This window comes from Colobus angolensis, unplaced genomic scaffold (genome assembly GCF_000951035.1).
Source record: "Colobus angolensis palliatus isolate OR3802 unplaced genomic scaffold, Cang.pa_1.0 Scaffold299, whole genome shotgun sequence".
Taxonomy (NCBI): domain Eukaryota; kingdom Metazoa; phylum Chordata; class Mammalia; order Primates; family Cercopithecidae; genus Colobus; species Colobus angolensis.
Genome location: NW_012116254.1, coordinates 3,809,847 through 3,814,818, shown reverse-complemented (window position 1 = coordinate 3,814,818; position 4,972 = coordinate 3,809,847). Strand labels below are relative to the sequence as shown.

Sequence of the window (4,972 nt, the reverse complement as noted above, 5' to 3'; positions counted from 1 at the left end):
TGGGCATGATGGTGTGGTGGGGTGTGCCTGTGGTCGCAGCCGCTTGGTAGGCTGAGGTGGCAGGATCGCTTGAGCCTGCAAGGCAGAGGTTGCAGCAAGCCAAGATTGCACCGCTGTACTCCAGCCTGGATGACGGAGTGAGACCCTGTCTCAAAAAAAAAAAAAAAAAAAGAGAGAGAGATGTCAATCTGCTAAATCTCAGAACAGTAAGAGTCTCTGTCATTTGAGCCACAACCTGCTCTTGCAGCCTCCACAAAAAAAAGCAAAAGGAAGGAAATCATAAAGATTACAGTGAAAGTTAATGAAATACGTAGTAGAAAAATATTAGAATTAAGAAAACCAAAAGCTGATTCCTTGACAAAATTGACAGGTCTTTAGCTAGACTGACTAGACTCAATTGGGAAATCCAAACAGACCTATAACATATAAAGAGATATAATTAATGATTTAATAGCTTCTCACAAAGTCAAGCCTTCAGCGTTGCATTCAACCAAACATTTAAAGAAGACTTAATACCAATTTCTCACAAACTCTTCCAAAAGATAGAGGGGATAGAACACTTTTCAATTCATGCCATGAAGTCAGTATTAACCTAATATGAAAACCGGACAGAGACATCACAAGAAAAGAGACTGTAGACCTTTATCTCTTTTGAATATAGCTGCAAAAATTCTCAACGAAATACTGGCAGACTAAATCTAGCAACCTATAAAAGGGATTATATACCAGGAACAAGTGGGATTTGATTTATCTTGGGAGTATAGGGTTGGTTTAACATTTGAAAATCAGTTATGTAATACATGATATTAATAAAAATCACACAGTCATCACAAAAGATGCAGAAAGGCATTTGACAAAATTCAGTACACTTTCATGATTTAAAAAAAAAAAAAATAACAAACTAGCAATAGGGGTGAACTTTCTTAATCTGATAAGGGGCATGTATGGAAATTCCCTAGTTAACATGCTGGAACACTAAATTCTTTCCCTGATGTGGAATAAGACAAGGATGTCCTCTCTTGCCATTTTTATTTAACATCATAATGGGGATTCTAACCAGGGCAGTTAGACAAGAAAAAAGACATCTAGATTATGAGGTTGAAAAAATAAAACTCTGTTTATTGATGACATAATTTTGTATATATAGAAAATCCTAAAGAGTCCACTACAAGGCTATTAAGACAAATGAATGAATTTAATAAGATTGCAGAATGTAGGAACACTGTGTAAAAATCAATTGTTTTTCTGTGCACAATGAACAATTTTAAATGAAGTTAGGGAGATAATTTTATTTACAACATTAAGGATGAAATACTTAGGAATAAGTTTAACAGAAGTGCAAGTTTCATGCTATGAGAACTATAAGGCATTGTTGAAAGAAAGAAGATTAAAGATCTTTTTAAAGATAGAGACTTCCCATGTTCACAGATCAGAATACTTAATATTATTAAGATGACAGTACTTAATATTGATTTATAGGTTTAATGTGGTGTCTCAAAATCCCAGTTAGCTTTTTTGAAGAAACTGATGAGTTGATTCTAGAGGAAGTGCAAGGAATCCAGAATAGTCAAGACAATCTTGAAAGAGAAAAACAAAATTGGAGTTGTGCTTTCCAATTTTAAAACTTATTGCAAAGGTCCAGTAATCAAAACAGGATGATACTGGCAGAAGGGTAGACGTAGATCAATGAAATAGAATTTAAAGTCCATTTAAAAATCCTTACATTTGTATCAATTGATTTTCAATAACGGTGCCAAATAACCTTTTCAACAAATAGTTCTTTAACAACTGAATAGCCATATAAAAAAAAAAAGTAAAGTTGGACTCCTACACTCACACCATCTTCAAAAATTAACTCATAATCATAGACTTACAAACTGTAAGATAAAAAGCTATACAACTCTTAGAAGCACATACAGACAAAAAACTATGTGACTTCTTGTTGGGTAAAACCATCTCAGATGCAACACCAGAAGCACAAGTGCCAAAGAAAAATAGATAAATTGGATTTCATCAAAAATTTTAAAAATTTCATGCTTTAAAAGACAACCACAGACTGGGATAAAAAATTTACAACTCATGTATCTGATGAGTGACTTCTATCCATAATATATAAAGAACTATTGGAACTAAATAATAAAAGATAAATAACCCAATTAAAACATTTATGAAGGAACTGAATAGAATTTTTTTCCAAAGAACATAAACAAATGATCAATACGCACATGAATAGATAGTCAGCATTATTAATCATTAGAGAAGTGCAAACTGAAACCATAATGAGATACCACTTCACGCCATAACAAGTGTGGGTGAGGTTGTGAAGAAGTTGGAACTGTCATATATTGTTAAAGACAATGTAAAATGGTTCAGCCACTTTGGGAAACAGTCTGGCTGTTCCTCAAAATGCTAAACATAGTTACTGTATGACACAGTGATTCTACTCCTAGGTGTACCAAGAGTATTGAAAACAAACATGGAATGTTCAAAATAGCATTATTCATAATAGCCAAAAAATGGAAACAACCCAGATGTCCATCAGCTGGTGAATAGATGACTAGCTGTGGTATGTCCATAATGTAGAATACTATTTGGCACAAAAAGTAACGAAGTATTATTACATGCCACAATATGGATGAACCTTGAATCATTATAGAAAGTGAAAGAAGCTAGTCATAAAAGACCACATATCATATGATACTGTTTATAAGAAAGATCACATAGCATATGATACTCTTTATGTTAGGCAATTTTATGTAGACAGAAAGTAGATTAGTGGTTGCTTGGTGCTGGAGGGCCTGATGGGGTGGGAAGTGGTTGTCAGTGTGTACAGGGTTTCTTTTGGGGTGGTAAAAGTATTCTAAATTTGAATGTGGTGATAGTTGCAGAACTCTGAGTGTACTTCAAATCATTGGATTATATGTATGAATTGTAAGGTATGTGAAATACATCTCCAAAAAGCTGGGGGTCTTTGTTTGTTTTTTGAATTATACATTCTTACCTGAAAATAGGAAGTTTTGATAAGGTTATAGAACAGTGTGAACTCTCATACTCTGCTGATGGAAGTATAAGTTGGTACAACCACTTTGAAAAACTTTTTGGCAGAAGTAACTAAAGCTCATCATACACATCTTCTATGATCCTGCAGTTTCACTCTTACACAAATGCTCATAAATATGTGCACCAAAAGACATGTATGAGAATGTTCATAGCAGCATAATCATAATGAAAACTAGAAATGGTAGAATGACTAAATTGTATTCATATAATGGAATGCTGCATAACAATGAAAAAGAATGAATTGTGGTCCTACAAAGCAATGTGGATGACTCTGACACAATTTGAGCAAAAGACAGACACAAAAGAATATATATTGGATAATTCCTTTACATAAAGGTTAAAAATGGACATAACTAATCTATAGTGCTATTTTCCTTCATGGTTTTGAAATCTAATGAGCTTTTAATACTCACTAATGCTACAGGCTGAATAATGTTCATTTCATATTGTTATATTTAATAACCAAGTCTTTGATTATACTACCCTTAGGTGAAACTTGAGGGATTTTTTTTTTTTTTTTGTCTTTTTTATTTTTTTCTTTTGAAATGGAGTCTCACTCTGTGGCCCAGGCTGGAGTGCAGTGGTGTGATCTCTGCTCACTACAACCTCTGCCTCCTGGGTTCAAGCAATTCTGCCTCAGCCTTCCGAGTAGCTGGGATTACAGGCACCCACCACCATGCCTAACTAAAAATATTATTTTTTTTTGAGATGGAATCTCGCTGTGTTGCCCAGACTGAAGTGCAGTGGCACAATCCCGGCTCACTGCAACCTTCCCCTCACAGGTTCAAGTGATTCTTCTGCTTCAGCCTCCTGAGTAGCTGGGACTACAGGTGCTACCGCCACCACGCCTGGCTCATTTTTGTATTTTTAGTAGAGACTGTTTCACCATGTTGGCCAGGCTGGTCTCGAACTCCTGACCTCAGGTGATCCACCTGCCTCAGCCTCCCAAAGTGCTGGGATTACAGGTGTGAGCCACCACGCCCAACTGGGATATGTTTTAGAACATCTGCAATGTGTCCAACATTGTTTCAGACATTTTGGGTTTATAAGAGAAATACTTGGTTCTTGCCTTCAAGGAATGTAATTTATTTAAATAAACTATATGAGCCAATTGGAGAATAATAAGTGACAGTTAACTTCACATTATTGATTGGGGTTAATATAAAATATACTGTAATTCCATTCTGTCTCCACAGCTAATTTAGGAAAGCATAGATAGTATGTCTGTAGCATCTCAGATTTTGTAGAATGATCTCAGTTTTGTATATTTAAAGCCATTGTTCCAATAAACCAGTAATTCTCACTTGAAAGTTTATTTCAGAGTTATTAAAAGAGCATTTAAAAAATATAATGCCCAAACCCTACTGTAGATCTGTATTCAAATTTTAAAAGTGAAGTTCAGTAGTATGTATTTTCCAAAATTTCTGCAGGTGATTGAGATTTGTGCCCCTACATTAAAAACTCCTGGTACAGGGGGCCAGGTGTGTTGGCTCATGCCTGTAATCCCAGCACTTTGGGAGGCTGAGGCGGGCAGATCATCTGAGGTCAGGAGTTCGAGACCAGCCTGGCCAACATGGTGAAACCCTGTCTCTACTAAAAATACAAAAATTAGCTGGGAATGGTGGTACGTGCCTGTAATCCCAGCTACTCGGGAGGCTGAGGCAGGAGAATCACTTGAACCCAGGAGACAGAGGTTGGAATGAGCTGAGATCCCACCGCCGCACTACAGCCTGGATGACGGAGTGAGACCCTGTCTCAAAAAAAAAAAAAACAAAACAAAAAGAACGGATAAGTTTTCATCTAGTGGACAGGGCACAGGCTGAGGCAGGAGAATCGCTTGAACCCAGGAGACAGAGGTTGGAATGAGCTGAGATCCCACCACCGCACTACAGCCTGGATGACAGAGTGAGAC

The 4,972-nt window shown here is 36.4% G+C and overlaps 1 protein-coding gene across 1 annotated transcript in view; it reads left to right on the top strand.

Annotated features, from left to right (window-relative positions):
• The window catches only part of IER3IP1 (immediate early response 3 interacting protein 1), a 23,432-nt gene that overhangs the window by 4,691 nt on the left and 13,769 nt on the right, over positions 1–4,972 (top strand). The window lies entirely within an intron of this gene.